The sequence below is a fragment of the Oxyura jamaicensis genome, chromosome 2 (genome assembly GCF_011077185.1).
Source record: "Oxyura jamaicensis isolate SHBP4307 breed ruddy duck chromosome 2, BPBGC_Ojam_1.0, whole genome shotgun sequence".
NCBI lineage: Eukaryota > Metazoa > Chordata > Aves > Anseriformes > Anatidae > Oxyura > Oxyura jamaicensis.
Window position 1 is genome coordinate 54,806,204 of NC_048894.1, and position 12,444 is coordinate 54,818,647.

General features: G+C 38.0%; 1 long non-coding RNA gene across 1 annotated transcript in view; it reads right to left on the reverse strand.

The window, feature by feature from the left end:
• The window catches only part of LOC118162422, a 13,517-nt gene extending 1,574 nt beyond the window's left edge, over positions 1-11,943 (reverse strand). The window contains exons 1-2 of the long non-coding RNA XR_004748443.1: positions 11,933-11,943; positions 10,576-10,579 (exon numbers count right to left, since the gene is read on the reverse strand). This is a non-coding gene — a long non-coding RNA (uncharacterized LOC118162422). The remainder of the gene's footprint in view (positions 1-10,575; positions 10,580-11,932) is intronic.
• Positions 11,944-12,444: the final 501 nt, after the last annotated feature.

The following is a 12,444-nucleotide window of genomic DNA, read 5'->3' on the forward strand; positions in this document are numbered from 1 at the left end:
AAAAAAAAAAAAAAAAAAAAAAAAAAAAAAAAAAAAAAAAAGTCCTCTATTCCGAGTAATATAGCTGCCTACAGCAAACTGTGACTTGATTTGAGGAATCTGTTGTCTGACATAAAATCAAAGACCAGGCAAGCTTGTGAACTGAACTAGGCTTTATTTTTTTTCAAAAAGTAATTGCAATGCTTTTTTTAATACCTTGGAGGTGGGGGTAGGGGGGTGGAATAGGGATGGGGGTGTAAAGAAAATGTGCTCATGAGACCTGACCTAGGTTTGAAATCAGACACTTTTAATGAACTCTTATTTTAGCTCTGTGAGACTTCCCATGGTGGAAGTTTAGATTAAAGCTTTTAATGAAGCTCAACTGTGGAGTACAACAGAATACATATCTATTTTGGCTGTTTTGCCAAATTAACATTCATTTCAGCTGATAGAAAAACAGCAAAGAACACTGGATAAACAGTAGCTATAAGAGGCAGATGTAATTTCAGTAGTAATTTGCACAGCATGGAAGTTCTCAACACACACATTTGGCAGTCCCAGCTCTCTAATAGGTGTGAGCTTTCTGGGTTCTCTGAAAAACAGCAGTAGATGCTGTGAAGTGTCAAAGCTATCTGGATAGGTAATGGCTGCTGCATGGATGGCAATAGTTTCCTGCATGGATGGTAGTGATTTCCATCTTCATTTTTACATTTTAAGATAGAGACAAAAGTAAACATGAAAATTAGTTTTTATTTAATTCTAGCTCTTGTGCACTTCTAGCATTGTCATTATCTGATGCTTCCTCAACCAAGCATTAGCTCTGGAGGGAACAAACTTTACTTGAAACAAATCTGTAATTTAGTGCATTTCTTTGGTCTGATCTTGAAAGATCACAGATGATTTTATAGACCCTGAACTTATAACACCTCCTCATCTCTCACTTCTGAAGCAAATCTAAAAACTTTGTTTGAGATTGTAACAAGCAACATAATATCTTGTGTTGGAAACTGAAAAGCTGGGGGTAAGTAGGTAATATGCAGTTACTCAATTGCCCAGAAAAGCTGGCCTAAGACTGTACTGGGTCTTGCTGGAATTGAGTTAACTTTCTTCATAGCAACTTCTATGGTGCTATGTTTTGGATTTATGGTTAAATCAGTATTGATAATACACCAATATTTTGGCTGTTGTGAAATAGCATTTGCACAGCATGTATTGTTTCTCCCTTTTTTGCATTCTGCATCCTACTTCACCTCTACCTATTAAGAAAGCTGTGAGAAAGTGAGAAAGAAGCTGGGAGGAGACTGACCCAAATTTGTTAAAGGGATATTCCATACCAAATAGCAGGATGTTCGGCAATAAAACTCAGGTAGAACAAGAAAGCAAGGTGGCTGTTGCTTGGAGATTGGCTGGGCATCAGTCTCCTTGAGGGAGGTGGAGAGTAATTTATTTTGCATTGCTTGTATGTGTTTTTGGTCTTGTTTGTTTGTTTCCTTTCCTCAGCCTGTCAAACTGTCTTTATCTGGACCCAAAAGTTTTCTTTTCAGACTTTCTATCCTCTCCCCTCTCCCCTGTCCTGCTAGGTAAGGGCAGAAGAGGAAGCAGTGAGTAAGTAGCTTTGTGGGTGCTTAGTTGTTGGCCAGTGTTAACCCATCCACATCAAAAAGCTCATCACAGAAAGACAGGAGAAAGAGAAAAGCAAAAGCAAAAGTACTCCTCTTGTAGATGCAGTCACTTTCAGACAAAAGGAGACAAGCTCAAAGTAATACAAATGATATCCTGTTCCTGTGGAAATGATATATATGACAAATCAAAATTACTGTGAAAGGAATTTGATTTGCCTGTAATTTAGTTTAAATAAGAAAAAAGAATTGTCCAATTATGAAATATTTAAAATATTTATTTTCCTTTCATGAAATGCTTCTTGAATTTTGCAATTCCAGTCTACATTACAATATAGAAATGATTTAAAGTACAAATCAAAGCAAACATTTGATTGGTCATGGTGTTCTTACAAACTCTTTTACTTGTTTGCTTTCTTTCCTTTTTTTTTTTTTTTTTTTTTGTGATGATAAACATAGAAGTTAGTGTTCATTGGACTTTGACAGGAAGCCAGTAAAAAAAAAATCACTTAAGGTATGAATGCAACTTAAAATGAACAGCGAGCAAGTTTCACTTTAGCTTAATTCTGTTTGGTCTTCATTGGTCTTGCACCATTTTCCCTTATTTCTTTCAATTTCAAATATCTGCTTCATTTATGATCTTTAGACATAAATTTCTGTAGAAAATTCTCTTTTCTGTAGAAAATTTCTCTTTATGAGAAATTCATATTTTTGACTACAGATAGTATATTTTCCAGCTTTACTGTATTACTTTCCACCCAATATCTTCCTAAGTGGCCTTACTTTCACTTAACAGTCACGTAAATATCACACCAAAATCCTATATTCTTATTATAGACAGAGCATAAATGTTAAAACACCATGTAGGAAGTAAGAATAAACACACTAACATCATAGTGAAAAACTTACCAGCGATCATTATCAGGGACCATTATTCCAAAACACATGTTTCCAATTCAAACTCACACTAGTTTATCTTTAACATGAATGTATTAATTTCCAACATGCTCAGTGGGACCCAAGCAAGGCTGCTTAGGTGTTCTTTACATTCAAGGCTTTTCACAATTTTGTTACTGTGTTTTTTCATGCTTCTCTTTCTCATATTAAAACCCCAAATTCTCAGTTTCCCCCAAAACAGGCAGCTTCATCTGCTGGTAGTACCATTTTTTTATAAGCAACTTCTGTGCCTTATTCTAAGTGGTCTTAAGAGCTTCCACAGTGTTTAACCCAGTTGTTATGTTTACAAGCACTCCCTTATATAACATCTCCAGGAATGACTTAGAGGTCTACATCTTACTGAAATCGTTCCATATAGGAAATATCAGAATGAAAAGAGCTCTCATAATCCACTGTACAAAATTAAAGACATATTCAAGGATATATTGGGAAACATTAATTTCTTGTTTATGGATGGAAATATTATATACACTGGCATACCAAAATCATGGTCACATACCAAAGCACATCTTCATATTAATTGTGCAAACAGCATTCAAAATTAATTGTAAATTACTGAAGTAATATAATTCCTTCTGAAACATTAAGAATGCTATATTTCAGATGTAACCAGCACTTAGCATTTGAAGAGAAGTTATGGTTCAAGACTGCAGTGCTTGAAAAAAGCCCTAATGCCTTTACGCTGCTGAAGCAGAGCAAAATTATTCTTTCAAATGCTAGCTTGGATGAAAGTCATTCCTGGAAGGAAGTGCATTTTGAACTGGCACTGTATGAATGGCTGGACTTGAACATGATTCGTGTTGGCATTAAGGTTCTGGCACATCAAAAAATTTTTGGTCCCAGCTCTTTGCCAAAATCAGTGGTTGACAGTCAGCTGCCTTTTATTATTATTATTTTTTTTTCCCCTTTTTCCTCTCCAGACATCCCCTGAAGTTCTATGGAAACTGTTCCTAAGGTTAAGCTTTCAAATTCTAATCATAATCATAAGAAAACGGGAACACTTTTCACATAGTAGCTATTTACTTTTTTTTTTTTTTTTTTTTTTTTAGACTATTTGCTTATCCACATACACAACAATATAATCTCTTTAATTAATGTAGGTCATATACATGGCAAGACATGGCATAAGATTAATTCTTTTCATGAATGTGTGACTAATGCAGAATTGTTACAGTCAGCATAAGGTTACTGACATTAGTGCTACTGTTGTGCCTTGGAACAGCACAAGGTCCATTCTTAGTTAATCTGGCAAACATAACACACAATGCCTTAATTTTCAGATAACAATGCAAGAATTGCTAAAAAAATAATAATAATATTAAACATACTTAGCTTATGATTATAATTATGATTAAAATATTTAGTACCTGTCAGATTTCCAGCTTCCTTGGGTAGAGGGAAAAAGAAAGTGGTGAGAAATTAGGTAACAAAAGATTTACTTGTGAAGTTCCCAGAATTTTCAGTGCCATTTTCAATGGCTGTTAACAACATTTGGTACTTCCAAGTACTCAGCTCTTCGGAGCACCGTTAAGCACTCTGGTTTATGATCAACTGGTTTTGATAACAGGGAGAGGATCTCTGTCATATACTGGTATTGTGACAAGCAAGACTCTGATCCCACAGAGATTTCAGCAAGAAGAGAGTGACAAACTTTTGTAGCAAGGGGGAAGGAGTTTACCTTGTCTGACTTGTGTTCCCAGTTGAACTCAGAAGGGACTAGGGGCATTGAAAGTTGAGTTATTGGTTCAGTGGCAGCCAGTGGCTCCTGGGTCACTGAAGTCCTCTATTTAGAAATGGTTGCTGACCAGAAAATCAGATCTTTCTCCTGAGCTTCATTAACTTGAAGCATTTACTCTGGTACTAAAGAGCTTAGCTCTAGTCATTATTCTATGCCTTAAGTTGCCTTCTGTGATACTGCGAACTGATAAGCGCCCAGTTGCTGTGCACTATCGAGGCAGTCTTTCTCTCTCCTTCTCTTATATTTCCATAGCTGAAGGGAAGTTGTAAAGCTTTACAGTCATATACTGGCTCTGTCTGGGGTAAGGTGCTGTGTTTTAGATTTGTGGCTAGAGTATCATTGCTAACACACCAGTGTTTTAGCAGCAGCTCAGCTGTACTTGCACAGTATTAGTATTAGCACATATAGACTTTGTAAAGAAGTTATTAGAGACCCAATTAATTTATTCATACTCCCCATTGCATTTTCCACAATGGCAGTGACCTAGATTTTTGTTGTTGTTGTTGTTGTTTGTTTGTTTGTAGTTGTTGTTTTGTTTGTTTGGTTGGGGGAAATTACGTTTTTTCAACATCAATGAGACACACATCACTGGAAGTGGAAGAATTTAAACCAAAGCTTTCTTCTACCTACCCTCTTCTGATCACTGGAGTTCCACATGTTCTCAGAATTTACATACAACCTTTAAAAAAATGCATAAAATGCATGAAAATTCTTGTACTTTTGTTACAACTTTCCCAGCTATGGGCACAGAGATAACATAGACTCTAGTCTTTCCTTCTTATAAATCAAGTTATTGTATCACTCATTTTTGCTACAGCAGATTAGCAGAAGTTCATATAAGTTGATGGTCTCTAAACTCTTTAATAATACATTTCTAGTATAATATCTCCCATTCTTCATTTATAAATATCTTACTTTGCATATGATTACATCACATTTGGGTGCAAACTTTATTTCAAAACACAATTTCTATAATGTTGTGGTTTAACCCAGCAGACAGTTAAAAACCAAACAGACATTTTCTCACTCCCCTCACCCATTGTGGGATGAGTAGGTTGTGATAAGAATGCAAAACAGGGCAGAGCAAGGCAAGGCACAATACCAACAGAAGGAATAAACTAAGCAAGCAATTCACAATGCAAATGCTCACTACCCCAGTGATCAATACCTATTTCTGAGCAACAGCAGCCCCTCCAGCCAACTCCCCCCAGTTTTATTGTTCAGCATGATGTCACATGGTATGGAATGTCCCTTTGGCCAGTTTGGGTCAGCTATCCTGGTTCTGTCCTGTCCTAGATTCTTATGCACCCTCACCCTCCTCACTGGTAGGACTGTACGATAAGCTGAAAAGTCCTTCACTTAATGAAAGCTCTGCTCAGCAACAACTAAAACATTAGTGTGTTATAAGCATTATTTTTCTAATAGATCAAAAAACACTGCACACAACAGCCCCTATGAAGAAAATGAAATTTATCCCGGCCAAAACCAGGACACCTACATACCATACTACTTATCTCTTACTTGAGGCTTCAAGAGCGGTAAAAATCTACTGAGGTTTTATCAAAAGATGCACATTATTACATTAGTGAATCTGGCTGCGCGTGATAAAGAAATCATAACTTCAGACAGAGTGTAAAGTTGCAAAGTCATGCCTTTTTTTCATTTACAAACAGCTTCCATACAGCAGACATGGAAATTAAGCTACTCAAATCTAATATAGAAATCTTTGCATTTAAAAATACCACTAATGACCTCTGAAGGAACAGGAATGATTATTTCTTTAACTGGTTAAATACAGGTATCAACAACATCCTTCATTCTGTTTATCATTCTGTTACTACCATATTAGTGAGAAATGTATTGATGTACACTAAGACATACTAGGCATATACTTTATTCTATCAACAGGACAGTTACAAGCTGGAACACGTGGAAATCCCATCTAGACTCAAAGAAGAAATATATTTTTACCACGACGATGTAGATCTCCAAACCTTGAGTGAAGATATTCAGGACTTGACAAGCAGCTGCTGAGCAACCTGTCCAGCCTGGATCTGCTTTGTGGGGGAGGTTGGACTAGATTTAATAGATGGCTCAGGCTGGAAGGGACCTTAAATATGATTATCTAACTCCAAACCCCCTGCCATGGGCAGATTCCACTTACTAGACTGAAAGGAAAAGTGCAAGAAAGGCAAATAATATAACGAATGGTCACAGAAAATGAGCAGAGAAAGCTCTTCATACCTTCTCTAAACAATAAATTCAGGACATCATATTAAAGTATCAACAGAAGTTTAACAAGAATATACTTTTTCACAGTATGCAGAACTAATACTGTGGATTTTATTCTTTGAATTATGATATCTTTTACAGATGTCAGAAATATAAAAGGACTATAAGATTGTAGAACAGGATGTAACATCACAAGGGAAACTCCTTTTCCTATTCCTCAAATAATGTGTCTTTCATGGCCCTTCCAGTGTTTGCGTCCATAGTCCATTCTATATTTTAAAATCAATTTCAGGGTATATTAGTTTCAACATTATAGCTATAATATAGTTTTGTATATATGTAAGTATATATATTTTAAACAAAGTATTTTTACACTATTTCAAATCCAGTTCTACTGGAAGAATTAGGTCACTGAATTTGCCAGACATGGCAACTATCTTCAAAGTAGCATGTTACCGAGGAAGTCATCTACAACTATAAATTATATTTCATAATTTTAGAAGAAATTATATTCCTCCTACTAACTCTCATTAAAATGAAGGCTTATCCCTTACAAAAGGAATTAAATTGCAGTGACTAAAAAAGGGAAGTGAAATGGACAAAGCTAAATATCAGAACATTAAACTGAGTACCAGTAGCTTGGCTAGCAATGTACGTAGTAAGTTACATACCTTATTTCTTCCTTCACAGCATAGATTGTTTCAAAAAAATATGTAATAAATATTATTTTTTTTTCTTTTCATATTCTCAGCTAAGACAGCCCAGTCTTCTTATTCCTCAGCTGACAAAGCTCTGTTATAAAAAGTTATCAGGTTTTGTGATATACATATACATTTTTCCAATGCAGTCCTCTAAATCATTTTTAATCATGCTCGCAGTACCTAGTTTAACCCACCAACAAAATCTCACAGAGGACATGAACCTCTGCTGCAGGCTTTAATATCTTACTTTGAACGAATATGCTCATGGTAATGCTTGCAGTGTTTTATTAGATGAGCTTGCAAATTTCCTTCTAAATTGCAGTTTTTGCAAGTACACCCACATGCTTAAGCTGATAAATGAAATGCTTACAATACAGGATTATTATGAATATTTTAATAAGCCAATATGCAGAGGAGGGACCAAGCAGTTCTGCAAAAGTTCACTATACTTGATTAATGTTGTCTCCAAAGAATGCTATGGATTTGGAGTTTTTCACCTACAGGCAAACATGGTGAGACATCTCAATGAGTAACTTTGCCCCTCCTGATCCAGGAGAGAGTTAAAATGAAACAGAAAAAGTCATCAGAATTTGGAGCAGAAAATATAGGTCTTGCCCAACAAACAATATAGTTCTACCATAAAATTCATACAGATTCCTAAAGCAAGAAGTTGCATACTTTGCATACTTTATAAAGCTCCCATTCACAGTAATTTTTACTATTATTATTATTTAGCTCCATTTAAGAATTTAGCCAATAGGCAGCAATCCAAAAGCTTTGGATAGTCTCCTAACAGTTAAAAAAAAAAAAATGGAAATAACACTGATCTGGTCATCAAAGTTTAGGCATTACAATCAGTTGCTAAAGTACCTCATTTATACTGAACATAAATATTTATATGTATTATGCGATAGCAGAAACTATTGTTTTTGCTATATGACATTATTACATACCGTAAACATACCTGTTGCACAAATGATCTAAATGTGAGTATGATGTTGGAGCATTAGAGGACAGAACTGGAAACAGTCCCAGCTGATACTGTAGTACCAGTCTGTGCATATGGCTCAGCTAAGAAGCAGTATATTCTCTTCATTATAACTCTATCCTGTTCAACAACATTAAAAGTCAAATTCTTCCTGGTCTTTTCAGGTCATGGTTCAGACTGATGAGGAATGGGGGTATGAATTTCTTCATTTCTGACACAACATTTTGGCTGCTTATAAAAAAAAGGAGAGAGGGAGCAAGGAAGAATGAAGGGAAAAAAAAATCCTGAACCATCTTCTAATCTCCTTGATGTTGAACACAACACAGAGAATAAATTTAGTGGGAAATCCCAATGCTGAATTCCAGATTTGACAATTACAAATGGTTATGTAATAGATGACCATTTGACATCTATCATATCATTTAAACATTCAGATTGATCATCAGCACCCACAAAACATCTCTTAATATCATACAATGATGATATCAAAGACAAAGCAAGGCAATTCATACATGTTCCAGAACAGAAGGAATCAAGAGTACACCAATTCTGAGATCTTTTTAATAGCAAGGACTTTATAAATAAGATCCCTAAATGATCTTAAAGGCAACTACAGTCATGCTGGAGAAAAAGGTCAAAAGAAAACAAAAATAAAAATGGCCTTCCAACAATCCCTGCCAATCTGAGATAACCCCATCACCACCCCATCTAGGCACCAATTTCTTTTTCAGGAAATAAAGAATACAAAAAGCAAGCTAATAAAAGAAACAATACATCTAGACTTTAAATTTTGGAACACCGGGGAGGCTGGAAACCACAGTACAACAGTAAACCACAATCAAACCCTACACAAGCATATTATTACAGAAAGCTACAGCTTAGTCCATGTTTAAAGGAATTCAGCTTGATATTCAGGCATGACTCTGATCTCTTATACCTTAGAAAAACTTTTGTTTGAACTGAATGGATTTAGCAATTTGTAAATAAAATAAGTAAAATAAGAGCTTGGTTCTTAAATAAAATCATATTGGTGGAATAAAGGTCATCTTAAGGGTTGCTAATATCATTAGTTATTACATACTGTAACAGCTATGACTCTCAGAGACTAGGAACCAACCTTAGTAGGTGTGGCATGAACACCATATAATTATCTTTCAGGTAAGAAGAAAAAAGGTAAATGGACAGATAAAGAAAAGCAGACCACTATATACCACAAAAATGAGAATAAATAGCTTGTCCCTAAAGACAATGACACAGTGCAGTGATAAGAGTTACGATGGCCTAGGACCTTGAGCTTAGTAGACCCTCAAAAAGAAAGACACAACAGCCAAGGTAAAGATAAATTATGTGCTGCATGAAGGTTAACAGAAGGCTGTGTAACCTTTTCTGTCCCTTGCTATCCTACATCCTGTTGAGACCAAGAGCAGACAATTGCAGATGCGTCCAAAAGAAAAGCTTAAGCAAAGGTAAATTTCTTGTGAGGTCCATGCTAATGGCAAAGAAGAGGATTATAGCAGGGCTGTTAACAATGTAATAGTTTAGTCTTACATAACTGCCCTCCAGATGAAATAATTTGAAATAAGAAATGACTGATAATAGTTATTATTTGCAGCAAAACTCTTAGCTTAAAATTATTTAAAGAAATTGCCTTTCATTGCATATGCTTAATTCTTTTATGTCATTGCATAGATCTTTAATTTTCATCGTTCTTTGCATGCTCTGAAACCAATTTAAATATGTACACATGTTCACATTTTGTTGAACCAGTCTTTGTGAGCAACAGAAGTGTTGATTTTTCCTATCTGCTGAGCAGGATCACCTAGAGCACATTGTGCAGGATGGCATCCAGGTGGGTTTTGAATATCTCCAGAGAAGGAGACTCCACAACCTCTCTGGGCAACCTGTTCCAGTGTTCTGTCACCCTCACAGTAAAGAAATGCTTGCACTTGCTTTTGTTGAACCTTATGAGGTTCCTCACTGCCCTGCTCTCCAGCCTGTCAAGGTCCCTCTGAATGGTCACACAGCCCTCTGGGGTATCAGCCTCTCCTCCGAGCTTTGTGTCATCAGCAAACTTGCTGAGGGTGCACTCTGTTCCACTGACAGATTGTTGAGGAATAAGTTGAATAAGACTGGACCCAGTACTGACCCTGGGGGACACTGCTAACTACAGGCCTCCAACTAGACTGTGCCACTGAGCTCAACCCTCTGAGCTCTGCTATCCAGCCAATTATCAGTCCACCTCACTGTCCATTCATCTAGCTTGTACTTCCTGAGCTTTTCTATGATGATGTTATGGGACACATTATCAAAAGCCTTGCTGAAGTCAAGGTAGACAACATCCACCACTCTCCCTTCACCTACCCAGCTAGTCATCACATCATAGTAGGCTATCAGACTGTTTAAGCATGATTTCCCCTTCGTGAATCCATGCTGGCTACTCCTAATCACCTTCTTAACCTCCACACACTTGGAGATGACCTCCAGGATGAGCTGCTCCATCACCTTTCCAGGGATGGAGGTGAGGCTGACTTGCGTATAGTTGCCGGGTCCTTCTTGCCCTTTTGGAAGACTGGAGTGACACTAGCTTTTTCCAGTCCTCAGGCACCTCTCCTGTTCTCCACAACCTTTCAAAGATGATGAAATGTGGCCTAGACAAACCATCGGCCAGCTCCCTCAGCACCCATGGGCACATTCTATTGGGCGCATGGATTTGTGGATGTCAGGTTTGATTAGATGATCTCTTCCCCAATCCTCTTTGACCAAGGGAAAGTCCTCCTTTCTCTGGACTTCCTCTCCTGTCTCCAGGGTCTGAGATTCCTAATGGCAGTAAAGACCAAAGCACAACAGGCATTCAGCAAGTCTGCCTTCTCCATATCCTTTGTCACCAAGGCACTCTCCCCATTCAGCAGCGGGCCAAAATTTTTCCTAGTCTTCCTTTATCTACTGATCTATTTGAAGAAGCCCTTCTTGCCATGTAAGCTATCCTCCCATATCTCCATGACTGCAATGAAATCATAGACTTGTGACCACACACAGATCTCCAGTTCTTCTTGTTTGTTTTCCATACTATGTGCATTAGTGTACAAGCATTTCAGGGAGCTGATTTAGACTACAGGTTTCTTGGGAGGGGTGCAGGAATATTCTCCATAGCTATGTCCTGCACTCACTACCATGGCTGTGTGTACTCACTGGAGACATCTCAACTTGAGCTGCCTTTTGCTGTCCCTGTCCCCCCCTTTCTCCCTTCTTTCCTAGTTTAAAGCCCTCCTTACCAGGTTGGCCATCCTGTTAGCAAAGACACACTTGCCCCTCTTAGTGAGGTGGATGCCATCTCTCTCCCTGTCAGTTCTTGATCTTCAAACAGAGTCCCACGATTAAAGAAACCAAAACCCTGTTGCCAACACCAGCACCATAGCCAGCTGTTAACTTGGAAAGTCTGTTTCCTCCTCCTCCCATCCTTTTCCCTCACTGGCAGGACTGAGGAGAAAATGACTTGGGCTCCCAGACCCGTGACTGCCATGCCTGGATCTCTGAAGTCTTGTTTGATAATATCTAATTTACCCCTGGTGTCACTAGCTCCCACACGGAAGAGCAACAGAAAGTCATAGTCTGACTTGTAGACAAGCTTTGGCAGTCTTTCCGCAATGTCTTGTATCCGAGTCTCATACAGGCAACATACCTCTCTGGACAAGAGGTTAAGGCAACACAACTCATCAACAGCACACCTCCTGCAGGAAAGTCGTCTGTCAGCCCGGGCCTCCTGGAGAGAGCCCAAGCACTCCTTGCAGCCTAAGACGTGCAGAGCCCCATCTGCTGTCAGAGGTTCTGTCTGAGTTGAGACCTCTGACACAGCTGATGCAGTAAGAGCCACAGCAAAGGGAAATATATCCTGTGATGGGTCATGACCATACTTGAAGAAGCATACGCTGCTAGGATTGGAAACATTAGCGTGCTCCTTCACCCTACTGCACAAATTAGGTGTTTGACCCACCTAATCAGGAGCCACCTGGATCAATGGCCCCACCTCCTTCCAATAAGGGTACTACCAATAGAGCACCTTAGCAGTAACCAAGCATACCCAGATAGAGCTTTTCCAGGAGAAGTTAATGCCTCTTGCAATTGTCGTAGCTTAGCTCTCCTTTCCTGATGGCAACAATCACCTCTAGTTCTTCAGGAGCCCTACAACTTCAACGAGGTCCTCAAAAAGTTCTGAACAGAGTCCAGACACTG